The sequence below is a fragment of the Myotis nattereri genome, assembly GCF_964212035.1.
Source record: "Myotis nattereri genome assembly, chromosome: 5".
Classification (NCBI taxonomy): Eukaryota; Metazoa; Chordata; class Mammalia; order Chiroptera; family Vespertilionidae; genus Myotis; species Myotis nattereri.
Genome location: NC_138080.1, coordinates 76,825,914 through 76,844,266, shown reverse-complemented (window position 1 = coordinate 76,844,266; position 18,353 = coordinate 76,825,914). Strand labels below are relative to the sequence as shown.

The window sequence follows — 18,353 nt, the reverse complement described above, 5'->3', positions numbered from 1 at the left end:
TTAGGATAAGTAGCTGGTCTGTTTCTCCACCTAGAATGCTGCTAATGTAACAAACCACTTCATGTGGCTCATTTTGCTACTTGGACTCTGGAAATTTCTCTTGAGATAGCTTCAGTCAACCAGAGTATTGTTATTAGGAAAGTCCATTTAGGCTTTAATGGACAAATCAATTGTTCTTACTAATAATAGAGATAATTGAGTGCAGTGGTAGGCTGCAGCTACCACAAGTCCAGTGCCCATTGGTGGAAGTCAAAGACCAGAATTGTGATAGAAAAGGAAGTAAAAGGAAGAGTACTTCTCTGCAGACACTTGAAGACCAAAGTAGAAAGTATAATTAAATCTCTTGGAAATGCCAGAGGCCAATGAGTGCTTCTACCTCAAGGCTTAGCATATTCTTTTTAACAGGCTTAATCCACTTTATTTTTCTTGTGTAGAAGTATATGGTGGCTATAGCTAGAGCCTGGATCCTCTGCACAGAAACTGGTTTGAGTCTTTACAAGATGATTAGTGAATTCTTGAAAGGGAGATTTTGTGAACATAGTCTCTTTTGAGGTCAGGGGTGAGATAGCTGAGGTCTTAGAGGTGGCATCAAAGGTGGCCTTGGTGAAGTTGCTCAAGGTGGCAGTGCAGCCCCTGGCTAAGGTTTAGCAGTCGTTAGTACTGGCCAGCAGCAGCAGCAGCATCTTGGACATGGGCTGAGACGATGCCAGTGCCCCTGGGGGCAGGGATGAGGCACACCAGCACAGAGCCACAGTGAATCACCCTGCAAGGGACAGTGTGGGGCTTGTCAATGTTCTCACAGTAGCCTCGCCACACAGGGACAATAGAGAGGTTGGCCGGTATGATGGCCCCACAGATGGTAGTGGCTACTTCCTTTGAGTACTTAACACCCAAACCAATGTGTCCGTTGTAGTTCCCAATAGTGACAAATGCCTTGAACCAGGTGCTCTGGCCAGCACTCCTGCTTTTGCACAGACATATCTTCAAAACCTCGTTTTTGAGGGTTGCCGGCAAGAAATGTCAATTAACTCAGATGCCTTGATGGGCAGGGAGAAGAGAGATCTCCAGCAACTTGATCTTCAGGTCCTTGGCCTTGCCTCCTCGAGCTCTGCAACCTCAGCCTGAGTGCGACCTTGGCCCCAGATGCCACTGCCAAATCCTCCACTGAAGCCACTAGAACCTCCCATTCCACGGCGCTCAGGGCCCTCCCACAGTGCCAGCATCACTCGCCATTTGGTGTTTCCTCAGAAAAGAAGCAAGGCTTAGCTTTCTGAGCTGTAAGGAAACTCAGTGGTTTAATTTGTTTTGGTATTTGGCAGTAGGTTCAGAACTGCTTCAGCATGGCAATGGTACTTAGGGGGCAGGGGTAAGGGCTAGTGGTTAAGTTTTGTAAGCCTTGTCAAGGGTAGACCTGACTACAAAGTTACATGTCAAAACATGTCTCAGGAGAAAAGCCAGGTTAGGGTTAGTCCCTTGCCAACAGCAGTGGGGGTCTGGAGTGTGTATTGAATGCAGCAGGCAGGAGTGGGAAGGGAAGCAATGTAATGTATGTATGTGATCTTGAGCATTCTTTATTTCCCAGAACCACATGCAAAAGACGTGTGATTAATCTTTACCTTGGTTAAAATAAAACTACCATTTTAATTTTAATCCTCTCAATGATCTGACTAAAAGTACGCCACAAAGACAAACCTAAGCCCAGCTCACTATTCCTTCCCTATAGCCACACTGGAGCAGGTTGTAAAGGACTGGAGAGATAAACATTTAAATAAGCTCATCAAGATCTTTGAGGTGGCAGTACAGTAGCTCAGGGGTTTTCAACTGGTGTGCTGCAAGAATTTTTAAGATATGCAATAACGATTTAGTTGGGCATGATCTCTTTTCCTGTAGATTGTCGAATAAGAAAAGGACAATAGCCAACACAACACCATCCAGTGTGAATGAATCAAAATTACACCTATTTGTTTTGTCAGATGGGGGGAGGTATACATACTTTTCGTGTGCCGCAGAATTGTAGTAGTTTATGTGTGCCGTGAGACGAAAAAGGTTGAAAATCGCTGCAATAGCTTATAACCTCTGAAAAGGTCATAGTGATGAGAGATTTGGTTATGACCGCTCTGCCTGGTGCCACGCCATGGCATCATATTTTGTCTTTGGCACTGAACTTCTTTAAAACAAAACTTTAATGATTGTGTGTAGGCCTTTGGGTTTTTCCAGCTTCACCTTAGATCCTAGGAAAAGTAACCCCAGGGAACGTATGGCTCCTTGAATAGGAATCGAACCCATGACCTTTCAGTGAGCAGGCCAACACTCTAAACTACAAACAATACAGGCCAGGACAGAAGCCAAGATTTTTAAAATAGGATTGGGAATTGATAGATGATTTGGATCTTCATAATGAATTTGTTTAAGGCGCCTCTTGGAAGCATTTGGACATTTCTGCTATCAACCTGGGTGGCAGATGACCTACATCATTAGGTATCTTAGAAGAGTATGTGACTTCTGAAGTACATAATTTTGATATTGCAATCCTAAAAGATATAGTTGACATTCTGAGTGAGTTAGGGTTCTGGTGCACTCAGCATGTGAATGAGAGTAGAGTGCTGAAATGACCATTACTGTAAAGGGTTGAGTTGAATTTAGAGTGCCCAGGAGAGCAATAGGTATTGAATGTTCAGTCCTTGAAATGGCAGAGATAGCTAAGTGAATAATGTGTAACAGTGAGCGTTTCCCATGTGCCAGGCATTTTACACAAATTATTTTATTAAGCTGTTTCAACAGTTTGAAAACTGACTCAGAAAGCATTAGAGTTCTTTTTTATTCGCTGAAATATATATTTAGTGGCCTTTGAAGGGTGGGCAAGAGCCTACTATAAAATACTAAACCAAATTAAACGACTGAGTTTCCTTCCAGTGTTTGGGTCTAGAGAAAGTGACGTGTGTGTGTGCCTGACCCCTGCTTCAGGAAGTCAAGTGTGTGGCAAGCCCTTTGGGAATTATAGTGAGGGGGGGTTATTTGCACACTGGTCCTCTTGAATTTGGACCAAGTCAAGTATAATCTGGTCACTGCATTCCCAGAGCTCATGGAATGACTTGACTATGTTTCTCAAGGACATTTATATGAGCCAGATTTGAAAGAGCTAAATCTAATCAAGAAAATGATTTTCAATTCAGCATCAGCCACCACAGCCTAGCCATTGTTCCTGAGGATAAAGGAACTTTCACAGTGGACTTAGATCAACAGATAGATTAGAAATGAAAGGGGTTTCTTTTAAGGAGGTATATATGGAATGGGACACGCAATTCCAAAATTTAAGAGAAGTATCGAATTCACAGCAAAATTGAGAAGAAGGTACAGAGATTGCTCATATGCCTCCTGGCCCCACATACAACCTCCCCTACTATTAACATCCCCTACCAGAATGGCACATTTATTAAAATTGTACCTATATTAACAATCACTCAGAATCCATAATTTACATTAGGATTCATTCACTCTTGGTAAACATTCTGTGGATTTAAGCTGTACATTCAATTCATGGGTTTGGACACATGTATTTACATGTATCTACCATTATACAGAGTATTTTCACTGCTCACAAAATCTGTGCTATTTACCCCCCCCCGCCCCCCCCCCCCCGTCTGTTATTATCTAAGTGAAAGGATTTCTCTCTCCCTGAAGCCAATTTGATTTTGGAGTGTTGGAGCTAAAGAATGACCTTGTTTTTTTAGACTCTAGTAATCTGGTATTCCGTATAAGACTGTTAGAAACTAGTCAGCTGTTTAGACTTTAACAAAGTGTAGTAAATGGAGTCTTATGCCAGCCCTTCATCACCTGACCATTTCCTCACCTTACTGAAAACCCTTACCAATATGTGGTTCTGTGCCTGCATTTTGTAGGCACAGAAGGCCTTTCTCACCCTCACGAACTGGACAGAATCCAGGCTCTGCTTTGGCTCTTATCTGGGTTCCTGGTGATGGAGTGAGGGAAGTGGTAGCTAGATGAATTGCCAGATGTGAGTTGTGAGTCCTAAATCCATCTGTTGCTTGGCCTGGTATCTTGGGTCAGCAGGAACCTGTCTTTAATTTAAAGCCTATAACTCCCTGACACCCAACATTCCAAGCCTTGTGCATATACATGCTCTTGTTTATGAAAGATTGTTAAGGCTTTCCAAGCCTTGAGGCAGAGGACAGAAATATTTGTCTAAAGGGGAGATCAGAGGTAAGAATAAATTGGCAGGATTTATTGAATAGGAAGAAGGAGAAAGCAGGGTTTTTCTGTGTTAGAGGGGGTAGGTATGTGATTCTAGCAAAAGGGCTTAGCTTTTTCAGCCAGGGGGAGTGTGGCAAGTGAGTTGAGCAAGAAGAGATGTTGCCATGGTGTTTTAATGTCCGTGGGAGTAAGTAAGCCACTGCCAGTAAGTAAACCACCAGCTGAGCTGAGTGGTTTGGTAGAGTGCTGGTAGTGGCTGGTTCAGGTAGTGTATCACAGGTACCTTGAGTCAGACAAGTGATTAGATGGCATGGGTGGGCTTAGAAGCTATTTTTACTTCATTGCAGCTGTGTCCTGTCCTTGTAAGACAGAACTGTTAGATGTGCAAAGGAAACAGAAGGGTAGTGAGGCCCCCCAATCCCAGGTCCTGGGTAATTGCAGCTCTGAAGTTTCATTAGCCACTTCTCTGTGTTGACCAGGAGAGCCTTTTAAAATATAACAACCTTTAAAGGGAAAACATAAGGAAATGCCTTTAAACACTCAACAACTATTTACTGAGTACCTGTTATATGCCAGGTATTATTAGGCACTGGGAATAATACAGTGGTATGCAACACCAAGTGTCTGCCCTTGTAGAACTTACACTTCTGAGAGGCAAATATAAAAGGAATATCATTTGCTCTGAAGAGAAATAAAGCAGGGTAGGAGGCAAGAGAATAAAAAGAAGTACTCTTTTAGCCAGAGCTGGTGGTCTGCACAATTCAAGTAGTTTGTGAATTAAATTTTCAAATTTATTTTAAAAAATGTTTTTTTTTATTGATTTCAGAGAGGAAGGGAGAGGGAGAGAGAGAGAAACATCAGTGATGAGAGAATCATCAGTCGGCCTCCTCCTTCACGCCCCCCCCCACCCCCCCACCCCCCCTCCTCCCCCCGGGATCAAGCATACGCTCTGACCAAGAATTGAACCCGTGACCTCTTTGTTCCTGAATCAACTGCTGAGCCACATCCAGCTGGGCTAAATTTTTAAATTTAGATAAATTTGAATTAAATGTAACAATACACTGATTGGGTGAGTAATAAGGCTGGTGGTTTCTGAGGAGGTGACATTGAGCTGAAACCAAACATCAATGATGAGAGAAAATCATTGATCAGCTGCCTCCCGCACACCCCCTACTGGGGATCGAGCCCAGAATCTGGGCATGTGACCTTTGATGCTCAACCTTTGAGCCACACTGGCCAGGTTATTTAGACATTTGAAAAGAAAAAAAACTGAAATATAGTTTGTAGAGCCTGCACTGACTGTGACCTGACAGCATCCTCAGGGAGTTCTTCAGCTGTGGGGGGTGGGAGGTCAGGGACAACAGGAGGGAAGTTGCTGGTTTGGGAACCTGTTATAGTCCAGACTGGGATTTTCTGATCAGAACCCGATGCCTGCACCTCAGCAGTAGGGCATGGCTAGAAATATTGACAGAACTATAATGGTAGGGACTCATTTATACAAATGTCAAAGCAGCCATAGTTACTTTCAGACAATCCCCTCCATTTCCTGAGATTCTTTCTCAAGCTTCAAAAGGACCGATTCACATGTTCTATTCTCAAATTGCCAGTACCTCCCCTCCAGAACTCTAAAACTCTGATGACTTTGCCTATTAATACTTCAAAGTACAATCAGACAATATCTCTTTCTTCCTGCCACCACCTCCACAAACTTCTTTGCAGCTGCACCTGTAAAGTGGATCTCCTCAATTGGATTATTCCCAGTAGCATACAAACATGGCTCCAGTATCTTTAATCCTAAAAGCAAACTTCTTTGACACTGCAAACCTCCTAAGTATCTGCCTCTTTTCTATGCTCTTGTTAACAAAACTAAAATTATTATCTATTCTCTATCTTCTCATATTTCATTTCACTGGACCACTCCACTAAAGTAATTGGCTTTATCAAGATGATTTTCCCATTGCCAAGTATAGTAGCTATTTTTCTGACTATTCTAGTTTTAGCATTTGAAGAGATGAACAGAATGATGTCCTGGAAATAATTTGTCTACCGTTACACTAGACTTGTTTTTTTTTTTTTCTTTTTTGACGGCTGCTGCCCAACTTACTTTGCTATTTTTTTTAAATATGATTTTATTTCAGAGAGGAAGGGAGAGGGATAGAAACATCAGTGATGAGAATCATTGACCAGCTGCTTCCTGCACGCCCCCTACTGGGGATTGATCCCGCAACCTGGGCATGTGCCCTTGACCAGAACTGAACCCAGGACCCTACAGTCCGCAGGCCGATGCTCTATCCACGGAAAAACCAGCTAGCGCCGTTGCCTCCATGATGTGACTCAGGTGTCTAACATATATCTCAAACTGAATTCCTGAGCTCTCACTCAAACTCCTGGTGCTCTCTACCTCAGTAAATAGTACCACCATTCATGCAGTTATTATCCACATGTAGTCCATTAGCTATACCTCCAAATATATCTTTCTCTTCGTCTCACAGATCCTGTCCTAGTTTAAGCCTCCTAAAAGATCTTACTACTTTCCTTCTTCCTCCAACTACAACCCATTCTCCATACAGTCACAAGAGTGATCTTTAAATTGTAGATTAGATGATCCACTCACTAACCCTCCATTCCCTAAGGTTGCTAAACGCAAATAGAATAAAATCCAACTTTCTTAATTGTGTCCTCCATACAAAGCTCTTTATGATTGGATCCTTACCTGCTTTTCTGCCTTCATCTCTTTTCACTCTCCCCCATTCATTCAGTTCTAATGATGCTGGCCTTGCTGTTTCTAGGACATACCAAGCTCATTCTTTTTTTAAAATATATGTTTATTGTTTTCAGAGAGGGGGAGAGAGGGAGAAACATCAGTGATGAGAATCATTGATCGGCCCCCAGTGGGGATGGAGTTTGCAACCTGGGCATGTGCCCTGACGAGGAATCAAACCGTGACCTGCTGGTTCATAGGTCGATGCTCAACCACTGAGTCACACTGACTGGGCCCAAACTCGGAATATCTTAGAGCTTTTGCAAGTGCTCCACTTGAATACTTATCCCACCTCTTCCCATGTCTGGTGCCTTCCTCAGCAAGTTTCTGCTTAACTGTATTTCGTCCCCGCCCTTCTACCTTTACTCTCTAGATCAACTCTTTTTTTTTTTTTAATTTTGTTTTATTGCTTAAAGTATTACAAAGAGTATTACATACGTCTCCTCCCCCCCCCCCCCCCGCCCCACCCACCCCCCCAGTGTCTTGTGTCCATTGATTATGCTTATATGCATACATACAAGTCCTTCGGGTGATCTCTTGCCCCCTCTCCCGCCCCCCAACCCTCCCCAGCCTTCCTGCTGTAGTTTGACATCAGAAAGGATGCATATATCCTTTCTGATTGGTGTTTCTGTTTTCTTGGGATATATTCCTAGAAGGGGGATCACTAGGTCAAATGGGAGTTCCATTTTTAACTTTTTGAGGAAATTCCATACTGTCTTCCATAGTGGCTGCACCAGTCTGCATTCCCACCAGCAGTGCACAAGTGCTCCCTTTTCTCCGCGTCCTCTCAAGCACTTGTCGTTTGTTGATTTGTTGATGATAGCCATTCCGACAGGTGTGAGATGATACCTCATTGTTGTTTTGATTTGCATTTCTCGGATGATCAGTGACTTCAATTCTTGGTGCATGTGCACACAGGGACCCTGCTTCTTGCCGCAAGGCCACACCAAGCAACAGAGACTCTGATACTCGATTCTCGGCACAGGGAAAGGGTGTCTCTGACTCCTGACACGTGCTAGAAGACTCTGATTTTTGGCACATGCGAGCCGGGTCTCTGTTTCAGCACAGCACAAGTGGGGTCCCTGATTCTAGGTGTGCACATGAGGCCACACTAAGTGCCTGTGACTCTGATCTTGGGCGAGCGTTGCTACCACCAACCCACGGCAGCCACATGTCTTGGTGTCGGAACTCTTCAGTGACACTCGGGGGATGCGAAGCTCCCACTGCTCATGGCCCAGGCCCCCGCAACTCAACATTTGAACCTTCTGGTGATAGTTAGAATGGGGCGACAATGAAACAATCCCCAGAGGAAAAAAAATGAGGAATTGCCAAGAAAGGAAATAAGTGAAAAGGAAGCATGAAACATGAATTCAGAGTAATGGTCATACAGTTCATACACCAGATGGATGAGAAAATCAATAATCTATGCAAAAGCTAGGAAGAAGTCAAAAGTGATATAGCTACAACTAAAAACACCATGGAAGGTTTCAACAGTAGACTAGAAGAACAGAATAGAAATAAGCCCAATCTGAACAGCAACTGGAGAAAAAAATTAAAAAGCAGGAGGAGAGCCTAAGGGAGCTTTGGGACAATGCAAAACGAAGTAACATACATATAATAGGGCTGCCAGAAGGATAAGAAGAGCAGCAAGGATTAGAAAATCTATTTGAAGAAATAATGACAGAAAACTTCCCTGATATGGAGAAGAAAAAAGTTACAGAAGTACAGAGTCTCCCAGGTAAGATGAATCCCAAAAGACCCACCCCAAGACACATCATAATTATAATGGCAAATGTTAACGACAAACAGAGAATCTTAAAGGCTGCAAGAGACAGAGAGTTACCTACAAAGGATCCCCCATCAGATTATCAAATGATTTCTCAACAGAAACACATCAAGCTAGAAGGGAATGGAAGGAGGTATACAAAGTGATGCAAAGGACTGAATCCAAGAATACTCTATCCAGCAAGAATATCAATCAAAATTGAAGGGGAAGTCAGGAGATTTGCAGACAAAAAAAGGCTAAGGGAGTTTATTACTACCAAGCCAGCAATGCAAGAAATGCTAAAGGGAATGCTATAAAAAGAAATAGAAAGGGAGGAAGGAACACAGACATTAAGTACATAAATGGCTACAAACAAGTACCTATCAATAATAACATTTCAATATGCTCAATTAATATTTGACAAAGGAGGCAAGAACATACAATGGAGCCAAGATAGTCTCTTCAATAAATGGTGTTGGGAAAATTGGACAGATATATGCAAGAAAATGAAACTAGACCACCAACTTAACACCATACACAAAAATAAACTCAAAATGGATAAAGGACTTAAATGTACGACAGGAAACCATAAAAATTCTAGAAGAATCCAAAGGCAACAAAATCTCAGACATATGCCGAAGCAATTTCTTCACTGATACAGCTCCTAGGGCACTTGAAACTAAAGAGAAAATGAACAAATGGGACTACATCAAAATAAAAAGCTTCTGCACAGCAAAAGAAACCATCAACAAAACAACGAGAAAACCAACTGTGTGGGAAAACATATTTGCCAATGTCATATCTGATAAGGGCCTAATCTCCAAAATTTATAGGGAACTCATACAACTTAACAAAAGGAAGATAAACAATCCAATCAAAAAATGGGCAAAGGACCTAAATAGACACCTTTCAAAAGAGGACATTCAGAAAGCCAAGAGACATATGAAAACATGCTCAAAGTCACTAATCATCCGAGAGATGCAAATCAAAACAACAATGAGGTACCATCTCACACCTGTCAGAATGGCTATCATCAACAAATCAGCAAACAACAAGTGCTGGAGAGGATGTGGAGAAAAAGGAACACTTGTGCACTGCTGGTGGGAATACAGACTGGTGCAGCCAATATGGAAGACAGTATGGAGTTTCCTCAAAAAACTGAAAATGGAACTCCCATTTGACCCAGTGATCCCACTTCTAGGAATATATCCCAAGAAACCAGAAACACCAACCAGAAAGGATATATGCACCCCTATGTTCATAGCAGCACAATTCACCATAGCTAAGATCTGGAAACAGCCTAAGTGCCCATCAGTAGATGAATGGATTAGAAAACTGGTACATCTACATGATGAAATACTATGCTGCTCTAAAAAGGAAGGAACTCTTACCATTTGCAACGGCATGGATGGAACTGGAGAGCATTATGCTAAGTGAAATAAGCCAGTCAATGAAGAAAAAATACCACATGATCTCACTCATTTGTGGAATATAGAGACCATTATAAACTTTTGAACAATAATAGATACAGAGGCAGAGCTGCCTCAAACAGATTGTCGAACTGCAGCGGAAAGGCCAGGGAGGGTTGGGGGACAGGAGGTAGGGGGGTAAGAGATCAACCAAAGGACTTGTATGCATGCATATAAGCATAACCAATGGACATAAGACACTGAGGGATAGGGGAGGCTAGGGGACTGTCTAGGGCGGGGGGGGGGGGGAATGGACACATATGTAATACCCTTTGTATTACTTTAAGCAATAAAAAAAAATAACATTAAATGTAAATGGATTAAGTGCTCCAATCAAAAGACATCGAGGCCTAACCGGTTTGGCTCAGTGGATAGAGCGTCAGCCTGCGGACTGAAAGGTCCCAGGTTTGATTCTGGTCAAGGGCATGTACCTTGATTGCTGGCACATCCCCAGTTGGGGTGTGCAGGAGGCAGCTGATCAATGTTTCTAACTATCCACCTCCCTTCCTCTCTGTAAAAAATCAATAAAATATATATATTTTTAAAAAAGACATCGAGTGAATGAATGGATAAGAAAACATGACCCATATATATGCTGTCTACAGGAGACCCACCTCAGAATAAGGGACTCACACAGACTGAAAGTGAAGGGATGGAAAAATATCTACCAGGCAAATGGAAATGAAAAAAAAAGCTGGGGTAGCAATACTTATATCTGATAAAATATACCTCAAAGTGAAGACCATAACAAGAGATAAGAAAGGCCACTTCAAAATTCTAAACAGATCAATACAAGAAGAGGATATAACTCTGGTAAACATTTATGCACCCAAATACATAAAAAAACTTTTGGAAGATATCAGCGGTGAGATTGACAGCAACACAACCATAGTAGGAGACTTTAATACACCATTAACATCACTGGATAAATCCTCTAGACAAAAAATTAGAAAAGAAACTTCAATCCTAAACGACTCACTAGATCAGATGGACTTAACATCTTTAGAACATTCCACCCCAAAACTACAGAATATACAATCTTCTCAAGCGCACATGGGATATTTTCAAACATAGACCGCATATTGGGACACAGGCAAAGTCTCTCCAAATTCAAGAGGATTTAAATCATACCAAGCATCTTCTGAGATCACAATGGCATAAAATTAGAAATTAACTACAGTAAAAACAATCACAAAAATTCAAACACTTGGAGGCTGAATAGCATACTATTAATGAGTAGGTTACCAAAGAGATCAAAGAAGAAGTAAAACGCATCCTGGAAACAAACGACAATGAAAATACAACAATCCAAAATCTTTGGGACACAATGAAAGCAGTACTGAGAGGGAAGTTAATAGCATTACACGCCTACCTCAAAAAACAAGAAAAACTGATAATAAACAATCTAACTCTGCAACTTGAAGAATTAGAGAGCAACAAGAAAAGCGCAGAGTGAGCAGAAGGAAGGAAATACTAAAGATCAGAGCAGAAATAAATGGCATAGAGACCAAAAAAACCAATACAAAAGACCAATGAAACCAAGAGCTGGTTCTTTGAAAGGATAAACAAGATTGATAAACCTCTAGCCAGGCTCACCAAGAAGCAAAGAGAGAGGACCTAAATAAACAAAATCAGAAACCAAAGAGGTGAAATAACAACAGACCCCACAGAAATATGAAGAATCGTAAAAAAAAAAAAAAAAAAAAAAATACTATGAGCAACTCTACTCCAACAAACTGGTCAACCTAGAAGAAATGGACATATTCCTAAAAAAATACAACCTTCCAAAAGTCAGCCAGGAGGAATAAAAAAATCTGAATAGGCCGATAACTATGGAGGAAATTGAGGCAGTAATCAAAAAGCTTCCAACAAACAAAACCCCTGGACCAGACAGCTTCACAGGGGAGTTTTATAAAACATTTAAAGAAGAAATAAAACCTGTCTTCCTTAGACTATTCCAAAAAATTCAAGTGCAAGGAGCACTTCGAAGCGCTTTCTACGAAGCCAGCATTACCCTAATCCCAAAACCAGATAAATACAATACAAAAAAAGAGGATTACAGGCCAATATCCCTCATGAACATAGACGCCAAAATCCTCAACAAAATTCTAGCAAATCAAATCCAGCAATACATTAGAAAGATCATACACCATGACCAAGTGGGATTTATTCCAGGGATGCAAGGATGGTACAATATCCACAGAACAATAAATCTGATACACCATATAAACCAGGGGTGGGCAAACTTTTTGACTCAAGGGCCACAATGGGCCAGAACTAAAGCATGGATGGAGTGTTTGTGTGAACTAATATAAATTCAAAGTAAACATCTACACTAATAAAAGAGAAAAATGGTAATTGGCGTACGACGATACCCTTTTCATTGGCTAATCAGGGCTATATGCAAATTAACTGCCAACTAAGATTGGCAGTTAACTGCCAACTAAGATTGGCAGTTAACTGCCAACAAGATGGCAGTTAATTTGCATATGTAGGCACAATGCAGGGAGGCGAAAGGGAAAGCAGGAAGAAGCCCCCTGCCACTGACAGTGATCGGAAACCCAGGGGGGAGCTAAGAGTTGGGGGGCAGGGCAAAGGCGGCCCTGGGGCCGCCTTTGCCCTGCCCCCCAGCCATGATCAGAGAATCAGGTGCCTTTTCCGCCCTGGCCAGTGATAGCAGGAAGTAGGGGTGGAGCCAGCGATGGGAGCTGGGCATGGTCGAAGCTGGCAGTCCCAGGAGCTAGGGGCCCCTTGCCTGGGCCTAAAGTGAAGCCCACGATCGTGGGGCCGCTGCAGCTGTGGGTCCCCGCTGCCCGGGCCAGACGCCTCAGCCAGAGGCATCCTGCAGAGGCAGGGGCGGAGCCCACGCGATCGCGGCCCCCCCCCCCCCCCGCTGCCACTGCAGGTCCCCGCTGCCCGGGCCGGACGCCTAGGCCAGAGGCGTCAGGCCTGGGCAAGGGGCCAATCCTGTGATTGGAGGGTGATGGGGGTCAACGCCTGAGGGCTCCCAGTATGTGAGAGGGGGCAGGCTGGGCTGAGGGACACTCCACACACACACACACACACACACACACACACACACACACACACCCAGTGCACGAATTTCGTGCACCGGGCCCCTAGTCATTACATAAAAGGGTACGGTTTTTTGGTTTTTTTTTTTAGTTTTATTCATTTCAAACGGGCTGGATCCGGCCCGCAGGCCATAGTTTGCCCACGGCTGATATAAACAAACTGAAATATAAAAACCATATAATCATATCCATTGATGCAGAAAAGGCATTTGACAAAATCCAACACCCTTTCTTGATAAAAAACCCTCAGCAAAGTGGGAATAGAAGGATCATACCTCAACATAATAAAAACCATATATGACAAACCCACAGCCAACATCATACTCAATGGGCAAAAACTAAAACCATTTCCCTTAAGAACAGGAACAAGACAGGGATGCCCACTCTCACCACTCCTGTTTGACATAATACTGGTAGTATTAGCCATTGCGATTAGACAAGAAGAAGAAATAAAAGGCATCCAAATTGGAAAAGAAGAAGTAAAACTGTCCTTATTCGCAGATGACATGATATTGTACATAAAAAACCCTGAAGACTCCATCAAAAAACTACTAGACTTAATAAATGAATTCGGCAATGCAGCAGGATACAAAATTAACATCTAGATCAACTCTTGACAGTACTTACCTACCTACCTAATGTTCTTTAATTTAGGCTTACCATATCTACCCCACTAGAAGACAAACTCTCTGAAGGCAGAAGTCCCTTTTCTGTTTTGTTTACCGCTGCCTAGGACTTGAGCAGAGAGGATACTAGGTAAATATTTATTGACTGACTGGCACAGTCCAAACTGGTAGCTTTCTGAGCCAGTTAGTGGGCCATTGACTGGGCCTGGACTCAGAGATTCTCCTTAGGAAATCACAACCTGGCAATTGGCTTATAGGACATGCTGAATTCACACTTGCCTTCACCTCACTGATGTCTCCTGAGCCTGGCACAGGAATGCTTAACATCTCAGGGCCTGGCCTGGGGCTCCATGGATAGCCAGCTGGCAGGCTGGGCTGCAGTCTTTTCAGATTGTCCTCTCTGGTGGTCTTTGCCCCAGTGTGCTGGTTCCAAATGCCGCATTGGTGCTGGGGTCCTCTGGAATCCCATGGAATCAGGCAGATGGGAGGACATAGCAGGATATGGTAGGTCATGTCATGGTTTTTGTAATCTATAAAAGACCCCTTGATGCACTGCACTACCCCACTCTTAACTGAGCCTACCCAATCCCTGCTGCTAGGATTTGCTGTGAATTTGATTTCACAGAGGGACACTAGCGCCGTAGGATTGGAGGCTATTTCCAGGGTCACACTGTGGGTGCATGATCAAGCTGCCCTGGCACCCAGTCTCTGATGGCCATCCCAGGGATCTGGACAGGAGTCTGGGACCTGGAGAGAAGAGAGGACAGCTTCTGGAGGCGTCTCAGTGAGGGGGTAGGTTTAGTGATGATGCTCTCTTTGGATACCCATCTGACCCTCTACTCTAGCACCATCTGCTGGCTGGAGCCAATCAGCACTAGTACTTATTAGGAACTGTTCAAGACCTGACTGCAGGCAACCCCAACCCTGACCCAATTTTTGCTGGGGCCAGATGACCACTCTCAGACCACAGTGGGCACCCATGTATCCCCATAGACCAGTGGTCGGCAAACTCATTAGTCAACAGAGCCAAATATCAACAGTACAACGATTGAAATTTCTTTTGAGAGCCAAATTTTTTAAACTTAAACTACATAGGTAGGTACATTGTTATTAACTTAATTAGTGACCTTACCTGTAGCAAAAGTGTTACATTTTTGTTTATGGAGCCTTTGTAAATTGGGAGTAACTAGGAAAACAGGTCTTGCTAGACCAGACTATTAAGAAAGGGGCAGTGACTTAATTATAGGCTATCAAGAATGTACATTAGGTTACTGGCACAGATTCAGATTGCTGGCCTTCCCCCCTGCCACCGCCTCAAAATGTCTTATATTCCCCATCAATACAAGAATCAACCAATGAATACATAAATGAGTGGAACAACAAATCAATATTTCTCTCCCTCTCTCCCTCTCTCTAAAATAAACACAATGGGACGGGGGGGGGGGGGCGGTGCGGGGGAGAGGGGCATATGTAATAGTTTCAACAATAAAGAACTTAAAAAATAAAAATAATCTTAAAAGAAAACTCAGGTGTGCCAAAATGATAACTTATTTTCTTTCCTTTTTCTTAAATATATTTTATTGATTTTTCACAAAGAGGAAGGGAGAGGGATAGAGAGTTAGAAATATCGATGAGAGAGAAACATCGATCAGCTGCCTCCTGCACACCCCCCACTGGGGATGTGCCCACAACCAAGGTACATGCCCTTAGCCAGAATCGAACCTCGGACCTTTCAGTCCGCAGGCTGACGCTCTATCCACTGAGCCAAACTGGTTAGGGCAATAACTTATTTTCTTTTTTTTTTCCCCCCATAATTATTATTATTTTTTTTTATTATTAGTTAAGGTATTACAAATGTGTCCTCATCCCCCCCTTTAACCCCCAACCTCCCCCCCACACACAAACTCATGCTCCCATCCCCCCGTTGTCCATGTCCATTGGTTTGGCTTATATACATGTATACAAGTCCTTCTGTTGATCTCTTCCCCTTACCCCCGCCCTCCCCTACTTTCCTTCTGGGGATTGATAGCCTGATCGCTGTTTCTCAGTCTTTGGGTCTGTCCCTTTTCATCAGTCTATGTTGTTCTCTATAATCCACAAATGAGTGAGATCATGTGGTATTTATCTTTCTCTGACTGGCTTATTTCACTTAGCATAATGCTCTCCAGTTCCATCCATGCTGTTGCAAAAGGCAAGAGTTCCTTTTTTTTTTACCGCAGCATAGTATTCCATTGTGTATATGTACCACAGTTTTCTAATCCACTCATCTGCTGATGGGCACTTAGGCTGTTTCCAAATCTTAGCTATGGTGAATTGTGCTGCTATGAACATAGGGGTGCATATATCCTTTCTAATTGGCGTTTCTGGTTTCTTGGGATATATTCCTAGGAGTGGGATCACAGGGTCAAATGGGAGTTCCATTAAAAATATGGAACGCTTCACGAATTTGCGTGTCATCCTTGCGCAGGGGCCATGCTAATCTTCTCTGTATCGTTCCAATTTTAGTATATGTGCTGCCGAAGCGAGCACAATAACTTATTTTCTTAATTACTTTCTGTTATATTGTAAATCAGTGAGCTGAACATAGACGTCTTAATACGCCAAATTAATTTGGAGTCTTTTATTACACTAGCGGGCTCAGAGGAATATTGCTTCCAGAGTCTGAGCAAAAACATGGAGGAAGCTTTCCCTTTTTATATTTTTCTAATGTCTTTGTCTCCTAAATATGGAGCTTCTGGTCCCTTTTGCAAGTTTTCAAAAAAGCCCTATGTATGCTTAGCTGACAGTGGTTCTCAACCTTCCTAATGCTGCGACCCTTTAATATAGTTCCCCATGTTGTGGTGACCCCCAACCATAAAATTATTTTCGTTGCTACTTCATAACTGTAATTTTGCTACTGTTATGAATTGTAATGTAAATATCTGATATGCTATATGTGTTTTCCAATGGTCATGACCCACAGGTTGAGAACCGCTGGTAGCAGATATCTAGCAGGAAGCCTGTAGCCTTGAGTACAACACAGTTCAGTAGCCTGGAGTACAGATAACTAAAAGACACCCAGTATGGGGGTAGGTAGGAACAGCAGCAAAGCGGCTTGCAAGGTCAGACAGTTGAGTTCCTATCATTAGAGCAAGCCAATAATGGCAGAATTAATTCACAGAACACAGGACTATCTATGTCTAGTGGAAATTTCAAACAGCACCTTTTACAAAGTAGAGGTTACTATGCTTCATCTATAGTACCTATTACCATTTGATAGCAGAAATGTGATCTGATCACTTCCTGGGGAATTCAGTTGGGTGAGTGCATGATCACTCAGTCATTTCAGGGGTACACTCAGTCAAGTTGAGGGTCTGTCCCTCTTCTGCTATTCAAGATCACAGCTACATTCTGCAGAGCTAACTAGTATATGGTCATGGTATGGAGTGGGAGGTGAGGGAGCTGGAGGGTGTCTGGTCCTTAGTCATCATACATTTTCCTCTACTGCCCAGGGAACCAGGCAGACCTTGCCCCTACTAGGTTGTGAGCTGCCATCCTTGGTTTCTACTGTGCCCACAGGTGTCTGCATTGGTGCCACGGTCTCTGGCTTGGAGTTCATCTGCTTTTGTGCTCCCTTTATCACATCCCCAGAAGCTCCTTCCTGGTCACCTACCCACTCTTTGAGCAATTTCCATGCTGTTTTAGGGCCTCAGGACATATTTAATGCTCCTTGGGATCCTATACGTTAGGCATGAGCCTGAGATCCTCTCAGGTCCACCTGCCTAGGTACACCCAGGTGGAAAGTTTAGAGTTTGGCAAAAAGGAGGAAGGAGAGGCTCAGCAGGGGAAGGTGCGGCTCAGAGGGGAGAAATAACTTGTTCAAGATCACCTAACAGAGTTGATGTGCTTACCATTCTATCAGGAGAGCAAGACTAGGGAAGTTGACACAGTAGCAGAGTGCAGCCAGGAGATCTCTGACCATGAGAATGGTATTACTGCTTAGTTTACACGCCGTCCTATGGGCTGGAACACACATGCACAATCTAGAATCCAAGGTCTGTCCCATGGGTGATAGGTGCCAGATAAAGGGAATGTAAACTGAGTTTTGTTCCATTTTAGATGCACTGAGGGGGCTGGTCCTTGAAGGAATCCTTCTGTAAACACTTTACAGGTAATGAAACTATTAACAAAGGGAGATCATCTCTGGAAATGATTTCACCATAAAAACCAGGACTACCTGAATCCAAGGCCTTTACCTTCCCTCGTGGTAGTATGCAGGGAATAGCTGTAAATCAGAAAACATTTCTGGCATTTGAGGGATGGGGCTAAAATTCAACATATGGGCTGTGGTGGCAGAAGCATAGGTGGGCCTGAGCCTCAGCCCTACTCTGCAGTGGTTGTGTGACATGGGAAGAGTCCTTTTCTTTGGTTTTATTTCCTTCCTCTGTAGAACAAGGGGTTTTCATT

General features: G+C 43.0%; 1 pseudogene across 1 annotated transcript in view; it reads right to left on the bottom strand.

The window, feature by feature from the left end:
• Positions 1–239: 239 nt before the first annotated feature.
• LOC308520281 (small ribosomal subunit protein uS5-like) overlaps positions 240–18,353 on the bottom strand; it is a 23,500-nt pseudogene continuing 5,386 nt past the window's right edge. Inside the window, exon 2 of the transcript in view lies at positions 240–1,108. The product of the transcript in view is annotated as a small ribosomal subunit protein uS5-like (transcript). The remainder of the gene's footprint in view (positions 1,109–18,353) is intronic.